Source organism: Aedes aegypti, chromosome 2 (genome assembly GCF_002204515.2).
Source record: "Aedes aegypti strain LVP_AGWG chromosome 2, AaegL5.0 Primary Assembly, whole genome shotgun sequence".
NCBI lineage: Eukaryota > Metazoa > Arthropoda > Insecta > Diptera > Culicidae > Aedes > Aedes aegypti.
In genome coordinates this window covers 428,594,500-428,617,410 of record NC_035108.1, presented here as the reverse complement: position 1 = coordinate 428,617,410, position 22,911 = coordinate 428,594,500, and the positions used below count along the sequence as shown (strand labels likewise).

Here is a 22,911-nt window from a genome sequence, read left to right as displayed (position 1 = left end):
CACCAGAAAAATCTTTGCAAAAGGTTTTGACTTTAAATAGGAATTCTCACATGGATCTTAATGAATTAGTCCTAATATTTCTCCAATGATTTCTGCAGAAATTCCTCCAAGCATATTAGCCGAAATTTCCCCAGATAGACCTCTCGGGATTCTTCCAAGAATTATTCCCGAGATTTTTCCACCAAGAATTTCTTCAGGGATCTTCAAGATTTCCCTTCAAGTACTCTTCCAGGGATATATCCAAAAAAATCGCTACATGAAGAACTCCAAAGATTTTTCCAAGTAATCCTCCAGTAATTCCTCAAGAAATTTTCAAGCGATTTGTTATTGGCCTCCGATTTCTTGTACAAATTCCACTTGAGACTCCCTCATGAATTCGTCCAAGGATTTAATCAGAAATTACCCTAAGAGTGCCTCCAGTGATTTCTCCAAGAATTTTTTTTCAGAAATTGATCGAGGAACTCCTTTACTAAAGAAGTTTTTGAAGAGCCCCTGGATAAATTCCTGAAGGAATCGCTGGAGAATATGTTGAGCTATCCCTGGATGAATCTCTAAAATTTCATGAAAACATCTTTAGAGTAATCCTTAGAGATCTCAAGATGATCTCCTCTTGAAAATATATGGAGAAATATCTGTAGAATATCTAGGAGAATCCCTTGAGGAATCCTTGCCCAATCCCTGGAAGGTTCCTTGGAGAATCCTTAGAAAAAAAAATCTTGCTAGAGTCTCTGGATGAAAACCCTAGGGAATTTCTGCAATTTCTGAAGAAATCTCTGGCAGAACTACCTATAAGAGGAACGCATGTTGAGATTTTTATGCAGATTTTCTTGGAGAAATTCGTGAAGAAACTTCTGGTTGGGATTTTCCTGGAAGAATCCCTGGAGGAGTCTCTGGAGAAACTCGTAAAAGAATCCCTTTACCTGGGTGAGATGCTGAATGGATCAATGAAAGGTTAATTAGGTTTATGATGAAGGGGTCGTTGAAGGATTACCTATGTAAATTGCTGAAGGAATCCCTGGAAGCATCTTAGGAGGAATCCCTGGCAATATTTCTGGGGTAAACTTTGGAGTAATCCCTGGAAGAATCATTGTTAAGATTAAACGGAAGAAATACCTGGATAAAATTGGGAAGAATCTATGCAGTTATTTCTGGATAAATATCTAGAGGAATCTGTAAAAGGATCTTCCTAGTGGAATCTAAGTAGAAATTTTCCTAACGTAATCCCTGAAAAAAACTTAGAGTATTTTCCGATTAAATTCCTGGAGGATGATTCAATGCTTAACATTTGGAGATATTTCTAGACAAATTCTTGAATGATTCCCCGGATGAATTTTTAGAAAGACATGACGAATCTCTGATTAAATTTTTGTGGGCATCCATGGAAAATTACCTGAATAAAAATCATTGGAATAATTCACGTATCGATTTTCCAGGAGGTATTCTTTAAAAAATTCCTAGAGGAATCCCTCAAAAAAATCATGAAGTTATTTATTGTAGAATCCCTGGTGGAATCCCTGGAGGATATCCTGGTAGAATCCCTTGAGAAATCCATGGAGCCCTGAAGACGACTACCTGGGGATATCCCTGCATACATCCTTGGAGGAATCCATGGAGGAATTTCGGATGAAATATCTGCAGAAATTCTGGAAGAGACTGTTCTAGTGTAACCCCTGGAGAAAGAGATGGAGACATTACTGCAAGGATCCCTAAGGAGTTTTTCCAGGATGAATTCTTGAAGGAGTGTCTGAAGGAATCTCTGAAATAATATCAGTTTAAATCGCTCGAAGAAATCCTGGAGAAACATCTAGAAGCATTCCTGAAAGAATCGTTGGAAGAAATCCAGTAAACATTTGCTTAAGTAATCTATGAAGGATTCACTGGAAATATTCCTGCGAAAACTCCAGGTGAAATTTCTAGAGAAATTTATGTAGAGATTTCCAAGCAGAAATCCCTGCAATAATCCTTGGAGAGATCCTTGCAGAAACTTCTGGATGGAGGAATTACTGAAGGTATTATTGGAGCCCAATCGAGACTTGTACCTTAAAATCAATGTGATCAAAAGTTCTACCCGGAGGAATCACTAGAGGATTAAGACATCGGTATAAATCAATACAATACTCCATTTTCATTAAATGAAAGGTTAAGCGTCTATGCCATTATCAAAAACCATCAGTTTGCAGATCCTTTGGCCTATATTCCATGGACTCTATGGAGGACCTAGAACATCGATACTTCACGCATACCTGAAACAACGATGTTATTTAACATGGATGAACCTAAAATTTTCTTTCACAGGGCCTTAGTTTCTGGTCTAACCTCTCGGAAAATCCTTGGCTCAAAATATTATGTCGATGAAAAATGGATAAAATCAAATTTTATTAACAACTATCGAAAAGCTAAACATAACATATACTTTGCAATTGGATTATATGGACAAATTGATGTGAAGTTTCGCGAAAAAATTACACGTCTTCTCAGTGAGAATCGAACTCACGACTCCCTGATCTCTAGTTAGGGCGCGTTACCCCTACGCCTCATGGACGCAGAAGATAACCTGAATTTTATTATTTTAAATGAAAAACTTCTAGGCGGTCGACATATCAGATTAAGTATGACTAAGAGATACAAAAAAACAAAGAGGAAAGGATGTAAAGAAGAAAAAATGAACATTTCATTATTATTTTTTTCAAGCCCATGCAGCATTTTGTATTACGGAGCCTAATAAATTTCGAAATTGTTTATCATGACACCATTGTGTAGTAACTTAGCTATCTATGATAGTTTTGGTATTTTCGCCCAGGTGAAAGACTTTTTCTTCTTCGATCTGGTGTTAAACTGGAACATAGCCGAAGATAAGCAATTAAGGCGGAATTGAAAGGTACAAGGTACTCCAATCAACTTTTTTTTTTCTCTATTGAGATGCTGCTCAAATTGAAGTTATTTTTGTGTGAACCTACCAAAAATTGAGAATGTTCAACTGTCGATTCTCTAATAGCTTGATAAGTTCAAGCAATGATTGAATCATAAAAATGTTTAGAATATGAAACAAAAGTGAGAAAGCGGTCTGAATAAGTTTTATTTAAAAGCCACGCATATCTATTTATGAAAAATAATTCGATTAGTAGAAGCATAAAATTCTGTCACAATCGATTTATTGAGCATTGTTTCAGATTCAGAAATTCAGGAAATTCAGATTCTAAATCACGGACTTCCAATAAGTTCGATTACGGATCCCGTTTTGCCAACTGTGCAATGTGTGTGAGAGGAATTTTCCGACACTGATTGCCTAATCAATTGAGTGAGTGGTTTAATTTGGGAATCCTGGTAATGCTGCGAGCAAACGACATCTTTTGTCAAAGGTTGGCGAAATTTTTCCAGCCGTTTCGGGTTAGGTAATGTGGTGTAGGTATTTGTTGGATGGCACGCGTTAGGTTGCGTGCCGTTGTCAACGGCGTGGGATGTCAACGCTAATTAGAGCTAACTTTTTTGGGGTTGAACCATCAATCAAGGCGCGGATGAAAAGGGGGTACCAACGGTGGCAAAGTGATGGATGTGGTTGAGGAGCGGCATTTTGTTTGTCCTGCTTGTGTTTTGTGAACTGTTGTGAATACAAATTAGGTGGGGAAATGTTATCGCATATCCCGTTCAATGGGAGCGGAAATTCCATTCCGGAGCCGATGATTCGTTTGACCTGGTGCTACAAGTGTTTGACGTACTTGTTGCTTGCGCTGTAGTTGATGTGGAACTAATTGAGTAGACTGTTAAGGCCGCACAGGGCGTCATTATAAGCAACCAATCCATTTGAAGAAGCAAATCTCAAGACCAATATATAGAGTTATCGATGTGAAAAAATTATCAAATAATTCTATATATGTAGTGCACAACCCATAAATTTTCAGCTTCATCAGATCACTAGCACTCGAGATTTGCTTCTGCATAGTTTTGATGAAAATTGTTAGAGCGAGACTTGACTTGACTTGACTTGACTTGACTTGACTTGACTTGACTTGACTTGACTTGACTTGACTTGACTTGACTTGACTTGACTTGACTCAAATTTCCTAGAGCACAAATCGTCTTCACTTTCAATGCTAGGCCTTCAGAAATTTCGTATCCGGCTTTCAATAATGATGACGTCTATAACGAAATGTCTCACGAGGACTCCTATTTCCTGCGTTGCCAACTCTCCAGATTTGCCTGGAATATTTCAGGTTTTATGTCCCCATTTTACAAAAAAATGAATATCCAGATAAAAATTTCACTGAACTTGTAAGATTCTCCATATACGACAAAAGAGATCCAGACTTTTCCAGACTTTTTATTGGTTTACCAGATTTTTGAAAAAAAATACTTTGCATTCCTGCTTCCAGATTTGTCTGGTACATTCTAGATTTTTGAGATTCCATTTTACAAAACTCTAGAAAATTCAGATAAAAATTTCAATGAATTTCTAAGTTTCTTCATATACGACATAGGAGGTCGAGACTTTTGCTAACAAATTTTCTATAATCACTCGATTTTTGAGAAAAAAAAATCCTACTTATTTCCCCTACAACTTTCGTACCTTTCTCTCTCTCTCTCCTATTATTTTTTTATCTTCGTCTCACATTTTGATGATGCTCGTCAATCCAACGAGATTCAAACCCTTACGCTTGTTGAGTGGTGGATAATCTATACCTAGATGAAGTGATAATCAGAGAATCAATTTAACTCGTATCCACACAGTTGTTGAATTGATGAAATTGATCATGCGTTCTCATAAACTTTCAAATTAATAAAACAGATGGAGACGCACGGCAGATCTCAATGTTAGGCAAAGAACTATAAGGGGTTGTCCATTAACCACGTGGTCATTTTTTGGATTTTCGGACCTTCCCTTTCCTTCATCGTGGTATTTCGTTCACATAAAATTTTGAGATTTTGTATGGGTCGTGGTTTTTGGCCTAAATTTACCTTCCCAATGGATGTCCCCTAAGCTCTTTCCAATTAGCCTACAGTCTTGCTGTTGGATGGTTGCTGCAAGTAAGAAATAAATAAATTTCTTTTTTACATCTGTCTGTGCTTCAGGAATGAAAAGATTTCATATGAGACATAGCTTTATGGATTCTTATGTCCATGAGCATTTGTTGTCTCTTATGCTTATGGTTCGATGCAAAAGTTGAAAAGAGCACATCTGCCATCAAGAGCTTGTTTTCGATTTCACCAGTACAAAACTTCAGTAACATATCCAACATTGTTTCCAGATCCTCTTTCATTAAAGTTCGAAGCCATAACAGGGCACTCTTGTGTCCTTATTCATGATACACTCAAACGAAGATGTAAAATCCCACAGAGACAAACTGCTCCAGACTTCTACCATGTTGTAGGCCACAATCAACAGGTTGCAAAGGTGTAAATAAATTGAAAGAGATGTGAAAAGGCTTTCATCGCTAACGATTATCGTTAGAGCCAACAACGAGAGCTACTTTTTCCAGCAACACATGGTTGGTACAGAAGGTCCTCTTCTCACTGCTTGTAAACGCCAATCACGTGCGTCACTGCTGTGCAAATCCTGCTCCACGTTTTCCACTGGGCGCTTTTGAAAGACGAATATTGAGGTTATGTGCCACAAGTGCTTCGGAGGTGGACCTCGTAAAATTGTTAGCACATACATGTATTCATACTCGGTAATCGCATTATCAAGATGGGACACGTTTGGGCCGTAAAGATGCGTTTACTGTCTGCTGTCGGTGCGTTACGGTGTCCTCGCTGCTGTTGTTCCCATGCTGTGGTTTTTCAATAGTGAGGGCGGTCAGGGCGAGGGCGAAGATATCTATGCACAAATTACGTAACGCCATAAAGAGTTTCAATTATACTTGTAACGTACGAAATACCTTTGTATATTTTTAGTGTATGACCCCAAACTCTTGCACGGGAGTGTACGTTCTTCTATGTATGACCCGAATGGGGATTCTAGTCATCGGTCATGTTTGTGCAGGGTAAAGTTTGAGTGCTCTTCGAGGAGGCGTCAAATGTATATGTCGTGTATTACCATGGTTGTCGCGTTGTTTAGCTGTTCGGGGGGATAAATTTGTTTTATTCTTCGGCGAAGACGTGACTGGATTGATCAGTTACGATTGGCTTTAAGGTTTTTCCCGAATGCATTTTACTGCCTCGAGGCACTTGTTGAATGTATGACGATGGATAAACGATAAAGGCTTAGATTTGCTGTTTTTAATCTTATGATCTGTAGGGCTTAGAATTGAATACAAATACTGGCATTGACATCTTCAATAACATTGTTTAAACTGCTTCAAATAAGTTTTACCCACACGGAATACCATCCAGGTATCAAAATACCGATTCCAGGTGCACGTTCCTCGCCAATTGAGAGCCTATTTTATTTCTTTATTAACATTATTCCAAACATTACTTGCATTTCTTACATCTAAGTGTTTTGTGTTAGAAAACACTGTTTGGTTTTAATTAAATCACATCAAGATTACTATCAATATGTTTCATGAGTATTCCTGTTGCTTCGACAATAATTGAATGAAAATCAGCGTTATCAGTTGGCTACAAAGAAAAACTAGAGTCGGTTAAGACCATATCAATCGTAGAAGGGTTTCTAGAAAAGGAAAAACAGGGTATTAAATTGAGAAATATCCTGAAGAACACTCATCAAAAAAACAATCTACGATTGGAATTGCTTTGCAAATTATTCCATGAGCGATGTTTTGCATCAAAGTCACCAATATAAAAAAAATTGAGCCAATTTTTGCAAGTCAGTTTGAAGCAACTTGAAAGCTGCCTAGTGCACTGCCGAAGGCAAATAGGCAGCTATGAAAGCATATTCACTAAGTTGTGTTAAAACAGAAACACCCAAAGTTTGGTTTCAAATGACGAAAAAAATTGTATACGCCTATGAATGATGACAGCAACTTCACCACATGCTTAACCCAGTCGATCATTACGATACACAAAAATCCAAGTTTTAAATAAGTTTCAGTTATAACTGCTATATGTTTGTTATTAGCCGTTAGAAAATGAAACAGCATGTCCTCTTTACCATTCAAAGAACGAAACATTTTTTGTATCCATTAGAGAAACGTTATCTAATAACAATTGTATTGGAAAATTTTACACCAACTTAGACTACTTCAGCTAGAGTGGTGGTTTTGAACATAACATCAATAATTTGATTCAATTGTCCTTTCAGAAACAAAATCAGAGGGAGACATGCTACTAGAAGTAGGTACATTTTCTGGTGATTTTCTGTTGGTATTTTGGGTGTTTTTATTTTTTTTTTATTTGAAACAATTAGAATGGTTACCCGGAGGGAGCTAATTTGATGGGGAGGAACTGAAATTTCCTGCGACAATAGTGGTATTCCAAGTCAAAAGATGTTCACTTACCCGACGGAAGAAAGTTAGATTGGGAATGAGCATGGTTATAATTTACCTGATGGGTATGATTATTAGGCAAACGATCGAGAATGAGAATTGTTGGAGGTTCTGCCAGGGGAATATCGGATACAAAATACGTTGCGATTAATCTGCCTGATTCTAACCTCAACGATTCGTTTGCGTTAGGGGCAATCGGGACTAAAATCCAGGGGCTTAAAGGAGCCATCCCCCAGGACCTCTGCGAGTTGGGGTGTTGCCCAGAATGTGGTGGAGTTCATAGTGAGCTCTAATAAACCTTCATAATAACCACACAAATCCGAATGATACTCTGCCAAAGCGACCGGTGCCGCTTACAGTAACAAAGGATCCTAGCCCAACTAATAGAAGTGCCAAACGGCACATCAGGATCGATGCCAGTAAGATCCCAATTATGGCATACTGGTCGCGACACAAACGGACAAGACATGGAACTACGAGCAGGAGTACTTCGAGCATATTGAGACTAACGCCAGTACGGCCCCAATTATGTATACTGGCAGCGCGACATTCTACTTCCTTAGTAAGGTCGGGTGACACTGATTTGAACCCAGTGCTGGTGCAGGCTGCACTGGTTCCGTAAAACCGTGGCAGGTCTTAGAGTACGTTCCAAATCCGTCGCCTGGTTGTTCCAACTAGACGGGAGTCAGATGCCATTACCTGACTTGCGCCGATCCGTCTCTGAACGTAGTAGCGCATAAAGGACTCTGTCAACCCTAGCACGCCCTCCCTGCTTGCATAGAAAACCATGGGATCATAAAGGCAACTATTCCATCGGAGATGGATAGCGGCTCTGAGAAGGACCCAAAAGATGATTCATCAAAACAAACATCTAGCGGAATGTGGTAAAAGCCAACAGTGGTAGAATGAGGTGATATGGTTATATCGTTGAGATTCTAGAGCGAAAATAACGCGTATATCCATCTTGTTGTGTTCGCTATCTGCGATCTACCGTTGATTATAATCGTGTTGCTGTACATTAAACCATAATCTCAGCGATTGAGGAGGTCCTTTGGAAGAAAAGTGATTAATATCATCACTTGGACATTCCGCGAGATAAAGTCTACAAGTTGGTGTTGTTGCTGTGTTGTGCGCTTTATCTGTATTGATGTTATATGCTATTGCTGCTTCCATCTGACCATTGCTGTTGTTTGTGTAGTACTGTTCGTCGTTGTGTGCTTCAGTTTAAGGCCGCACGGGACGTCATCATAATCACCCTATCCATTTCAAGAAGCAAATCTCAAGAACCACTCCATATATCGATGCCAAAATGTATCACTATGATTCTATATATGTAGTGCACAACCCGATAAAGTTTCAGCTTCATCGGTTCACTAAAACTCGAGATTTGCTTCCAAAAAGTTTTGATGATTATTGTTAGAGTGAGACGAAAGATAGGGAAAATAACACGGTCTCCCGTGTCCCCTTAATAACAGTTCAACTGTGGTTACGCATCCGAACAACCGAGATGTCAAAACTCGATTCCAAGCGTAAGGAGATCGTGCACGGTTACAAGATCTTCAACTGGCACGATTGATTACAAACCAGGGCAAAACAATGCAGGACCAAGTGAATAAACTCGTGAACAATTTGCATGCAGTGTTTTCGAAAGGAATGGATGAGATTAAGGCAGATTTGGTTGAAGTCAATTCCAAATTATGCTGTATGCGACGAGATGTGTTCGACAATGCCAACGCGATTGCTCGATCGAACCTTTTGTACAATTTGATCATTAGCGGAGTTTCTTTCACCGAGAACGAAGATCTACTACACTATTTCCGATGCTGATGGAAATGTCCCATACGTGGATACTCGACACCTTTCCAGGACACCGCTGAAAGCTGGCAATATCTATTTCATTTTGGTGCTATTCGCTATAACCAACCAGCGCAACGACTTTTTCTCGTGTTATCTGTGGAATCAGTCTCTCAATCTGAACCAAATTGGCTTCCAAAGCAACAAGCGAGTGTACAAGATTCTGAAGGCGATGCGAAGCACGGAGAAGTTGTCGCCATTGGGCGCAGATGTGAGGAGCATAAGGCGGACTGGGATTGGCGAGCAAAAGGGTGCAGCTTATAAGCAACTAGCACAAGAAGTACTTGGCGACGAAGTTGATGTGAGATCCTTGACTGCAGAAGCGACTCTCCAGTGTATAAATCTGGATGAAATCACCGTTGCAGCGGAGACCTCGAAGCCCTCAAAGAGCAGTGTGACATCTACGTAGCCAGTAAGGCCATCTATCTTAGAAAGGGCCCGCGGTTGCAGATGCCAACAAAGCAAAGAGCTTGGGCATACTCAAAGTTGGCTGGTCGCTTTGCCGTCTGAGCAAACAATAGCCTCCTGAAGTTTGCTTCAAGTGTATGCTTCCCCAAATCAAAGCGATTTTTTACGGCGACAGCGACAATCAACCGCCGCGATTTCACATGCAGTAGAGTTTTATGAGCGTGTCTAACCAGAGTAACGCAATATCGCAACTATTTTCGTCGCGTCAATTTAGATAGTTCAATAAAGAGCGCTCTCAGCGACACAACGTCGAAATCGCGGCGATCTTTTGTCGCTGTTGCTGAAAAAAATCGCGAGAATGTAGAGCTGGCAAAAGTGGGTACAGTGAGTACTTTCCGCAGAAATGACCGCTAGACGAAGAATGCAAGCGCACGCACAGAAGCGCAAAGAAAGGAACGTGGTGCAGCATTCAGAGAGACAAAGTTAGCTCTCAAAAAGGAAATCAACCCAGGTAACCAATAAGCATTTGAATAAGACATACATCAGCCTTCGTATTGCATTCTATATGCTCACTGCCCTAATATAGCAGACTGATTGCTCAGCTGCCTGAAAATAGCAAATACACTGCCATTTAAAAGTTTGCAACTGTTAATCAGCATTTCGAATGCACAACATGTTATGATTTCCAGGCATCTCAATTGCTTGTATACTGCCAAAAGAGGCGAATAGTTTTGTACGCTACCAAACTGTCATCATTTGCGCTGGCAAAAGTACAGCCATTCATGCCTTTTAAGAGAATTCATGAGAACTTAATCTTAATATAGATAATAAATCAACATTGAAATATAAGAGAGGACACTATAATAATGAAACACAATGTTATCTGATTTATTTGTTTGCTCCTTCTCTGTTTTTCTACTATCCACTAATGATGGATCTAACCAAAAGAAGACAAATCATTCGATCGCCCAAAATGCAAATGTTGCCGAAGTAGAAATGAAGTCCTGTAGCAGCAAAGTTTAAGTATTGCAAGCAGAGTTGCAGAATATCAGTCAGCTCAACTGATGGCTGATGGACTAAAACTATCAATATCACTCTCGAGCTATCAATATCATTTTGATTTGACAACCAACAGCAGTAAAGCGATACCGCCCTCTAGATCATAATCACTGCAGAATGAGTAATCACGTGGTAAGTATCCAAGCTATTAATGTTTTTCGGTGACCAACAAATAGTTACCATTCATCCAGTGTACTGTCAAACATATCGAACTGATAAGTTGCCATTTAATCAACTTAATTAAAGACCAAATTTAACCTTTCAGTGATATCCATATTCTACCACCATCAATGCACTGCTGATGGAATAACCAGCATGATGTTGAAGGTATACAGAATGATCTGAGTTGTATCGCAGTCGGCGAATTTTAAGCCTTGATAGCGACAGCGAGCAACTCTGATTGCAAGAAATCTACGCGCATTACTGCTTCATCTATAGCACATCCTGTAGGTGCGTCACCAACCAGTAGGATCGTATGTTCGAATCACAGTTGATTGACAAAAAACGAATATTAGCAACACATATCAACAAAACAAGTGTTAGAACAGCAGCGATGTGAGACGAAGACAAAGAGTTAATAGAAGACAGATAGGTACGAAAGAAGGAAGGAGGGCGGGAAGAGAGTGAGAGAGGGATATTTTTGTTTTGCTCTACGTGAGACGTTACTACAGTGGCCGAAATTCCTATAAGCGCACACGCATTTTTCAACATTTGCGACTAGTTATTACATAAAACATTGACGATCTGTTACTAAAATGATATTTACTATATTTCCACTTGGTTGTATGAAAGACAGTCAAAAATAATAATTTTCCGATTTTGTGAAATAAAAATATCATTTTTTGGCCAGGAAATTCCTATAAGCGCACAGTGTCCAAGCTAACGCCATTTGTGTTTGCTTCACTCACACTACAAAAACTTGTCATTTTCTTTTGCTGCCGATGTAAATGGATGCGTGCGGAAAGTTTTGCGATTCGTGCACAGTGTTGTTTGTTGACAGTTTTCAAGATGCCGAAAGGAAAGTTCTTGGACGAAACGGAGCGAAGATTAATCCTTGAATTGAAGGAATGCAATCGCCAAGAGGATCGGTAGAGGAGAGACGGTCGTGCGAAATTTCCTGAAGAAAGGTGAGAATTACGGCATCCGGAAGAAAAACAAGGGCAACTCCAAGATCACCAACCGTGAGAGGAACCGAATTATCCAGCTTGGTGAAGCCGGGGAGCTGGATTCATCCGGTATTAAGAAGGAATTGGGTCTTTCCATCACAACAAGGCGAGTATCTCAAATACTACGTGGATCTGTACACATGGTGTACACGAAAAAGGCCAAAAAACCCAACCTTACTCCGAGGCATGTTCAGGCAAGACTGGATTTTGCCAGAAACCATATGTCTTGGAAGCGGGAATGGAACAACGTGATTTTTTCCGACGAGAAGAAGTTTAATCTTGATGGTCCTGACTGCTGCGCGTATTATTGGCACGATCTTCGGAAGGATCCGCAAGTGAAGCTGAGCAGAAATTTCGGTGGAGGAAGTTTGATGGTCTGGGCTGCATTTTCACGTAGAGGTAAAACCCCGATTGCAACAATTACTACCAGAATGAAGTCCGAAAACTATGTTGAGCTTCTGGACAGTGTTTTGATCCCATTTACGGAGGATGTGATGGAAAACGAATTTGTTTTTCAACAAGATAACGCTGCGATCCATGTCAGCAAGGCCTCCAAACAATGGTTTTTGGAGCGGGACATCCCAGTTATGGATTGGCCAGCGCGGAGTCCGGACCTAAACCCAATCGAAAATCTTTGGGGAATCCTCGCAAGACGGGTTTACAGTGGAGGACGGCAGTTCGGATCAGTTCGAGAGCTGGAAGCAGCTGTTAGAGAGGAGCGGCGTAAAATTCCTTTGACAATGCTGCAGAACCTCGTCGATTCAATGCTGAAACGAATTTATGAAACAATTCTGAAAAATGGTAAACAAACCAAGTACTAAAGTTGTTGTGTTCTTGTGATATGATTTTTTGTGATCTGAAAATAAAGGTGCGCTTATAAGAATTTCCATACTCAAATCCCGTTTTTTCCTCTTCATTCCAAACTGTTTGAAAGAAAAGTCTTAGTAGTTGGTAGAAATATCATATTATCCGAATACCTAAAAGCAGAGATGATTTATTGAAGTATTGGACTTTCATACTACATGTGCCGGTGAAAAATGGTCATGCGCTTATAGGAATTTCGGGCACTGTATCTGGACGGTATCATTTTTGACAACCTGATACGAAATTTTTGAAGGCCTAGCAGCCAAGCAGCAGTATATCGGGCCAAAACCTGCATTTTGGTAGCATTTAAGGCGCACATACGGCTTGCTAGCATTTAATTAACTGCAGTAAAGGCGCATATATATGCTTAGAACCACGATGCAACGCTGCATTGATGAAGGAATCTTCCCGGATATATAGAAGCGACAGAAATCGGTGCTACTATCAAAAGCGGGGAAACCAACAGGTGACCCGTCGGCGTATAGACCTATCTGTCTACTATCTAGTAGACAGATAGGTCTATACGCCGACGGGTCCCCTGTTGGTTTCCCCGCTGACTCGACGTGCAAGTTGTTGGAGAGGTTGATCCTCTATAGGCTAATACCTTATACGGAAGGTATGGATGGGCTGTCCAACAACCAGTTTAGGTTCAGGAAAGGTGAATCGCCTCTGGACGCTATCCAGTCGGTCGTTCACCGACTCAAGATACCGGTGCAGTTGTGTAAGCTTCTAGAAAGCTATTTCGATGGTAGGGGTCTACTCTATGACACAGAGGAGGGGCAGAAAAGCGTTCGAATTACCGCGGGAGTACCTCAAGGTACAATCCTGGGCCCGATGTTATGGAATGCGATATACGATGGCGATAGTGATCTATGGCGAATCGATGGAGGAAGTAGAGTTAACAGCAGCGCACTATATATCCAGTCGAGAATTGGATGAAGTGTAGAAAACTAGTACTGGTTCGTCACAAGACTGAGGGTGATGGTCAATAATCGCAAGTCCGAGCAACGGGCGCTTATCTCGGTAGGTGATTGCACCATGCTTGGACTCCCAAGCGATCTTTTTGGCATCTTGGGACAATGGCTTAGCTTCGCTAGTCACGTTGAATATACCGGCTATAGCGGCGCTTTCGAGGATGATGTGTAACAGCTCTGCTGTAATTGCCAGCAAACGTGTGGTGAACCGTCGCGAATAATTGTTCCGTGGATTTCGGATGATACACATCTGTCTCGGTTTGAAGTTAAAACACAAGTGTCGTTTATTTTATCCATTAGTTCTGTCGTTACATATTGATGGAATGTGGATTAGGTGAGACTCGAAAAATACTATATTCCCACGTATGGTTTTCTACTACGTAAGCATTCTTAGCGCAACTAGAATGGCGCGTGTAGACTGTGAAACTGGAGACATTTTCCGTTGAAGACTTATGGTCGTGAGAAAGCTTCAAAACGTAGAATTCTATGGAAATGATAAAGTGCTGATTTAATGAAAAATGGTTGAGCGTTGCTAAGCGTAAGCGATTTGATTTAATAATGTTGTGGGGATGTTAAGGTTAAATAATTACACTACACCTTCCCCGTTAGCGGAGAACAACGTAATACAATGAGTTCGAGCCTTTACAAACAATTTAAAAAATACACTTTTATTCTTTACATGATCTTTCGCTTCTGATGTTGTGATTTAACATTTTTGTCTTTTCCTATTTTTTTTTTTATTTTTTTTTTCTTTTATTTTTTTTTAGTTTGTTCGTATAAATTTCTCATTCATACCTTATCCTTCCCCCTCTCGGGAACGTTGGAGTCAAATATTTGAAATAATTAACGTTTAATTAATCTTGATCTGTGGACTGTAGATATTTTATTACCAATTTTTATTACTGCATTAGACTCGGTTAAATCTAAAATTTTGAAAGGACCTGCATTTAGTGAATCTAATTTTTGTCTATTTTCCAATTTTAGGTAAACGGAGTAGTGTTTGATCCTTCGACCTTGACGCTTGCTCCTGCTGGGGCGGGTGATGGGGGCAGGATCAAACATGTCGCGCGTCGGTAGCGAAGCGGTGGAAAAGTGATCGGTTCGTTAGTAGTGTTTGATCCTTCGACCTTGACGCTTGCTCCTACTGGGGCGGGTGATGAGGGCAGGATCAAACATGTCGCGCGTCGGTAGTGAAGCGGTGGAAAAGTGATCGGTTCGTTAGTAGTGTTTGATCCTTCGACCTTGACGCTTGCTCCTGCTGGGGCGGGTGATGGGGGCAGGATCAAACATGTCGCGCGTCGGTAGCGAAGCGGTGGAAAAGTGATCGGTTCGTTAGTAGTGTTTGATCCTTCGACCTTGACGCTTGCTCCTACTGGGGCGGGTGATGAGGGCAGGATCAAACATGTCGCGCGTCGGTAGTGAAGCGGTGGAAATGTGATCGGTTCGTTAGTAGTGTTTGATCCTTCGACCTTGACGCTTGCTCCTGCTGGGGCGGGTGATGAGGGCAGGATCAAACATGTCGCGCGTCGGTAGTGAAGCGGTGGAAAAGTGATCGGTTCGTTAGTAGTGTTTGATCATTCGACCTTGACACTTGCTCCTGCTGGGGCGGGTGATGAGGGCAGGATCAAACATGTCGCGCGTCGGTAGTGAAGCGGTGAAAAAGTGATCGGTTCGTTAGTAGTGTTTGATCCTTCGACCTTGACGCTTGCTCCTGCGGGGGCGGGCGATGGGGGCAGGATCAAACTTGTCACGCGTCGGTAGTGAAGCGGTGAAAAAGTGATCGGTTCGTTAGTAGTGTTTGATCCTTCGACCTTGACGCTTGCTCCTGCGGGGGCGGGCGATGGGGGCAGGATCAAACATGTCGCGCGTCGTTCGCTCAGAGAAATGAAAAAACGCCGCGGATCGCTAGTAGTGTTTGATCTATTGATCGCGTCGCTGGCTCTTGCGTGGGCGAGTGACGAACACTTGTTCGGCGTTTAATGCGATTATCGAATTATTAAGCGAATCCGGTTAGGCGTGATTATATCATGGATCGCATCACCAAACATTGGTGACTCCCAGATCTTTACCTTATCCCACTAACCCAATATCCTCTCCATGACAACCGTGGAGATGCAGAGGTGATCTCGGTCTCTAGTAACAACGGTAGTCACACTAACATTCCTTCCCTTCCCCGATGACCGTAAGGACGTGGCCGGCGCCGTTATTGACTTTTAAATTTGAGCTCTCGATTTGTGCACATTGAAGAATGGTAAGCTAATCCCAAGCCCCATTCATTAATTCCCTGTGCAACTTCGATTGTTCTGGTCAATCACGGAGTAGCAACTACGAATTGTACGGTCATCTATGCTTATGCTTATGCTTATGCTATTTTCCAATTTTAGGTAAACGGTATCGTTGACTTGAAGTGGTGTTGTATGTAAATTTTCGTTTAAAAATTTTGTTCTATTGCTCTTTGTTTTCTGGATTTCCTCTAAGACTCTTGTATGTGCTACTTGCATTCTGTATTTTAGTTCCTTTTCGTATGAGTCAAAGTTGTATAAAGGTTGAATTTTAGAATCAGTTGATTGTAAGGTATTACATTTCCTTCCAAAAACTAATTCGAAGGGAGTATAATCATGATCTACGTTAGGAGTGGTATTGTAAGAGAACGCATAATAAGGCATCCATGTATCCCAGTCATTTCTCGCTTCATTGGAAAAAATCCGAAGGTATTCATTCAAACACCTATGGTTTCTTTCCAATGCACCAATAGTCTGTGGGTGGTATGCCGTAGAGCATGTGTGGTCAATTTTAAGAAGATCGCAAATTTCATCGAATACTCCTTTATATTCGGTACCTTGATCCGTTTTGATACTTTTCATGGGACCGAATTGAAGGATACAATTATTTATGACAGTTCTAGCTACGGTATTCGCTGATTTATCTGGTATTGGGGCAATTATCACATATTTTGTGAAATCGCATTGCATGGTAATCGCATATCGGTTTCCGTTTTCGGTCATTGTAAACGGTCCAACGGTGTCTATAGACACAACGTCAAACGGTTTCATTGGGGTTGTTGTTACTATTTGTTTTGTTTTCACATTAGGAAAGTGTTTATTGTGTTTACATAATGTGCATGCATTGACAAATTCAACAATGCATTTTTTCATATTAGGCCATGTATACATAGATTTCACCTTTCGGTATAACCGGTTAATACCTAAATGTCCTCCTGTTGGCAAGTTATGAAATTGTTGTAGTATATTATTTACCTGGTCTCGACTTGTCAAGACCTTGGGTTTTTTAAATAATAATACGGTAGTATTCCTTAGAATACAATTACCGATTTTCTTAAATAGATCCATGCTTAGATATTTGAATATTATGTCACTTTTTGCCATGGCTATCTTATTGGGTATGTTCCGTCCAGTATTTTCTCTGGTATAACTAGCATTTATCGTGGGCGCCCCATTTTCAATTTCTTTTAAAATATTGTTCATATGCATTAATATTGTTTCTTTATTTCCGTTTATCGGAATCTTGATGCCTAAAGCTGTTCCTTTGGTGTAATTTTTCTTGTATATTACAACATCTAAAGTATTATCACTGTTTCTCACAAATGATAATTTTGGCAGCATGAATGCTTCCTGGCTACCAAGTGGCTCATACACTCGGAATTGATCAGGTTCCTGTGCTTGAGTACTGATACGGGTTGCACCATTTTGCCTTTTTTTCATTGCACGTGTTATAACGTACAATTGTTTAAGACCCTCTGCATTAATTTGTATTCGAGATAATGCATCGGAAACTACATTCGTCTTTCCTTTTATATAAATAACTTCGAAATCGTATTCCTCTAAGTCTAATCTGATGCGAGTTAGTCTCGAGGATGGATTTTTCATAGAAAATAAATGGATCAGCGGTCTGTGATCTGTTTTAACATAGAACTTTCGACCATAAAGATACGGCCTAAAATGTGTAATAGCCCAATGAATGGCTAGAAGCTCTTGCTCAGGTGTGGACTTATTAGATTCTCCTTTTGTAAATGCCTTACTGGCAAATGCGATAGGAAATTCCGTATCACCATACCGTTGAGCAAGGACAGCTCCACAAGCCATTTTGGAGGCATCTGTTGTCAGTATGAAGTCACGTTTAAAATCTGGAAATTTCAAAATACGCGGTGAAAGTAATTCGTTCTTTAGAATGTTGAATGAATTTTGACAGTCTTCGTCCCATTTAAAAATTACATTTTTTCGAAGCAGTTTGTTAAGTGGACAAGCTATTTCTGCGAATTTAGGAATGAAACGTCGATAATAATTGCAAAAAGCAACAAATCTTCTTGTTTCGTCTGCAGTTTTGGGCACCGGGTAATTGAATATAACTGAAAATTTAGATTTATCGGGTAATATACCCTGTTCTGATATGTGATGACCCAAATACGTTACATCACTCTTGAAAAAATGACATTTCTGAGGATTGAGTTTCAGATTAAATTTTCTTAGTTGGTCAAAAACTTTTTGTAGATTCAATATATGGTGTTTTATCGAGCATCCTACTACGATGATATCATCAATGTAAAGGAATGCACATTCAGATGGAAGGCCACTCAACGCAATCGACATCATGCGTTGGAAGCTATTAGGACTTATATTAAGACCGAATGGCAGTCTATTAAATTCAAAATGTCCAGTGCCAGTTGAGAAGGCAGTGAACTTTTTGCTTTCGTCTTCCAGTGGGATTTGGTGAAATCCTGACATTAAGTCAAGCGTCGAAAAATATTTCGCTCGGCCTAAATTATCAAGGATTTCATCAACTCGTGGTAATGGAAATTTGTCCGGAAGGATTTTCTTATTCAATTGGCGGAAGTCCACTACTAATCGCCATTTCTTATCTCCTTCCGATGTTTTTTTAGGGACTAGCAAAACCGGAGAGTTAAATGAAGAATATGAATTGCGGATTATACCATCATCTAGCATTTTCTTTACTTGTTGTTCAATTTCAGCCTTGTGGCACTCCGGTATTCTGTAATTTTTAATGTATACCGAAGTTGGCTCATTTAGTTTGATCTCTTGCTTGTAAAAATTGTTCGTAGACAATTTGTCGTCATCGAGTGAAAAAATGTCATTATACTGCGTACAAAGCTGTTCTACATTGGCTTTTAAGCTGGGTTCTAAATGATCAAGCTTTAATTCATTCAATAATTTTCGTTTTCTATTTTTCGTCGACTTATTGGCCTTTAGATTGCCGTTTACATCATATTTGGTTAGTGGGAATATTTGCGGGTTGAAATTACTTGGAACCGCGACAGAATCGTCCGTTGTATTTAAAAATTTGACAAACGAACTAGTTTTACTGATAATTGAATTTGCGTAAAATACACCAGGGTGAATTTCACCTGCTATTATTACACTGTCTTCAACGATTTGTGGTAAGTGCATTAATTTTATTATTTCGCACCGTGGCGGAATAATGTTTCTGTTATTCCTGTCATTGATTGGAATAGTAATTATATCATCATTGCCATTAATCGACAGTAGCCAACTGTCATAATCTATACAGCACCGGTACCTGGTTAGAAAATCTCTTCCTAGGATGCCGTCTGCTGGTATTGGGAAATTATCATTTACAATGTGGAATGATTGATTAAATCTAATGTTATCATAATTAATATATGTTGAAGTGTTTCCAAGAGTTTCGGTAACACCACTTCCTATTCCAGATATTTTACATTTATCAAAAGGATTGTATATTTGATTTGTTCTAATTTTATTAGACTTAATTAGAGAAATTTCAGAGCCAGAATCAACAATGAGTTGACATTGAGAATCTGAAAACTCTGCATTTATATGTACATAACTAGGCGAGGACAAGTTAACAGTAAAAACTGTCCTCGATGGATTTATAAAAAATGTTGTGTTTGTCCAATTGGTACTTGTTGCTGTTGGGGATGAGCATGATGATTATTTCTATTTTGTTCAGGCGCATGCGGATTCGCACTATTATTCTGCTGCCCTGGTTGAGCCTGATTGTTTTGTGCATAGTAAACCGTATTTCTATTAAAAGGTCTGTTAAAACCTCTTTGTGGTCGGCTGTAGTTCTGTTGTGGGTATGCATAGCGTTGGGAATGCTGATGTGGTGGTGAAGATCGGAAATTTTGTCGATCATTTCCCCTGTAAGAGGAACGACCTCTGTAAGATGAACGGCCTCTGTTAGATGGACGACCCCAGTTCTTTTGTTGATAGAACACTTGTGGGCCGGCAGAAGTCGACACTTCATTTTCTTGCAGTTTTTGGATGGCATCATTTAATTTGGTAAACGTGCCAGCCTTCAAAATAATCCTAGTGTCTGGGTTTTTAGTCCCAGAAATTAGTGCATCAACACCACTTTTGGTGGCCATATTTGTCGCTACATCAATCGGGATCTTGTTGTTTATGTAAACTGATTTTAGTTCTTGAGTAAGTTTTTCAATCTCATTGCAGAATGCTTCTGTGTTTGAAGATTGCTTAACATTTTTCAGCTTAGCTAAAATGTTATCGGCGGTTTTTCTTGAAGAGCAATTTTGCTTTAAGGCATCTACAAGTTCGTTTAATGTGGCGTTTTCTGGTACTGCCTGTCTTGCAGCACCAGCGAGACGTGTTTTGATAAAACGAATCGCGACAGCTTTAGCTGCTGCTTGTGCCGCTGGTGTAGATTCTGCGTTTGTGCTGTCGACTAAGTCAACGAAAAGCGCTACTGAATCAAGAAAATTGTCCAACTTTTCCGGGTTACCTTCATATATTTCAATGAGTGAGGTACCCGTTTTGATATCTATTTTTGCCATTTTTGGTTGTATTACAGGCTTCACAAGTTTGGATTTTTGTTTTAATTTGTTTATAAAAAGAATTGCATATGTTATCGAAAACAAACTAATTTTGTGTGTTCCAGCCCATTCCAACTTGGACGATATTAAGACATGTATATTACCGTATACTTGTCGAGAGCATTTGTTGAGAAAATTGAATTCTGATTCATCAAGATCAGCTTCTACCTCAGCTAGAGTGTTTATAATTTTATTGTAAGTCAATTTAGCTTTATTCAATTTTAATTCTAGCGTTAATCTTCTGTATCTCCTATTTGGAGCTTTATTCAAATTTCTTAAGATTGAATTTAACACTTTTATTCCTTCTTCAATGATTAGCTTATTCTGTGTCACACCCATTGATAGGTCATGATTATACGATTATACTTTTTACAAAGATAAGAAAACTTAAAGTAACTTACATTATGATTCGTCTCGACATGCTGGTTGGGATCCTTCTTCTGGGTTCATCTTTCTGGTGTACGGCTTCTCTCATGAATCTTTTAGTAAGTATTTTTTTTTTCACATGTCACTGTTTTCAGCTGTTCAATGTTTCATAAAAAGGTTCACTTATTTTCTGATGGAGCAACAGTCTGCGTCAATATCATTTTTAAAAACGAATTCACTCAACACTGTTTGAATTTATTAGCATTGAATTGAACTTGAACTATTCTCTATTGAAGGGATTTTCTGCTGTTGATTCACAACATTCGTACCTTCAGTTCTGAACATGTTGAATGCACACTGTTGTTTTTTTTTCAGTTAGGCACTGCTTTTTTTCGCAAATCATTGCCACTGTTAGAAGTCACTAGTTTTGCCATTCAAAACTTTCGCAGAACCAGTTCGAAACATTATGGATGCTTTCTCTGTGCTGGATATTTTAACTGTTTTTGTCACTCATTATTCATTCCGACTGAAACCAAACACAACGCATTCCGTCGGCCCATTTTAGTATTTTTCACACATGTTGCAACTGGGCCACACTTCGCGCTGCTTTGAGCGCTTGCTTGCGGGAATGTTTTTTTTAATAATAGGTAGCAAATGAGCAGACATTGAAGTACCACCGCTACCAGAATCACTGTCAGTTTTAGGTCGTGCACAGTGTGGTGTTCCGAGTGTTCTTCTAATTGGTTAATTATCACATTTTGTGGATCACCGCTGTTGTTCACTATCTTGGAGTTTGACTTTCCCATTTTCAGTATTGATTGGTTCAAAGTTCGTATCACAAAAATCACTGCTCACAGGTCGCCATGTGGTGAACCGTCGCGAATAATTGTTCCGTGGATTTCGGATGATACACATCTGTCTCGGTTTGAAGTTAAAACACAAGTGTCGTTTATTTTATCCATTAGTTCTGTCGTTACATATTGATGGAATGTGGATTAGGTGAGACTCGAAAAATACTATATTCCCACGTATGGTTTTCTACTACGTAAGCATTCTTAGCGCAACTAGAATGGCGCGTGTAGACTGTGAAACTGGAGACATTTTCCGTTGAAGACTTATGGTCGTGAGAAAGCTTCAAAACGTAGAATTCTATGGAAATGATAAAGTGCTGATTTAATGAAAAATGGTTGAGCGTTGCTAAGCGTAAGCGATTTGATTTAATAATGTTGTGGGGATGTTAAGGTTAAATAATTACACTACAAACGCAAGCTCCTGGCAAGCGTGGCGCTATCCATACTAAGGTATGGAGGATCAATCTGGTCCAAAGCGCTTAGAACGAGCAGAAGCCTAAAGCGGTTGGAAAGCACGTAAAGGATCATGTGCTTAAGAGTAGCAAGTGCAGTCTCCTGACTTCGCTGATTGGAAGGAAACCTTGATTTCCCTAATAGAGTTTCAAATCTTCTGCCTAAATCCTCCAAATTCGGAACAACTGACCACGATAGGCGGCATTCTTCGTTTCCTCGCTTGAATCAAACAGCCTGGGCTGGAGGCTGCTTTGATTTGATGTTCCAACCATGTTTTTCTTAACTTCCAATATTTCATAAGCCTGAAAATTTTGTAGACCTCATACTAATTAGAGGCATTTACATATTTAAAATTATCGTTTCAATAGCTTTATTAAAGTTTTTTCCTAACCAAATGCCATGCTAGACTTTTACACATTTCACTCCATCTATGCATTTCCATTACCCCAGTCATGGCACCGATATTAGCCCACAAAGGGAGCAAAAATCACCAACAATCACCCAGCTTGAATGCTAAAGCAGAGCTCACACGAGACCCTCATCGATGTCGTCTAGCGTTTGCGTAGGTTAGGGCCATGAACAAACGACCAAAAGAACAACCTTATGGCATCTGACGGATGCCACTTGCCATGCTCACAGATAGGAACCGAAGTCGACGACGACAATGGCAACTCGTATTGTTTGCACAAA

At 39.8% G+C, this 22,911-nt stretch overlaps 1 protein-coding gene across 6 annotated transcripts in view; it reads left to right on the top strand.

The window, feature by feature from the left end:
- LOC5573900 (intracellular protein transport protein uso1) overlaps positions 1 to 22,911 on the top strand; it is a 128,683-nt gene that overhangs the window by 95,310 nt on the left and 10,462 nt on the right. The window lies entirely within an intron of this gene.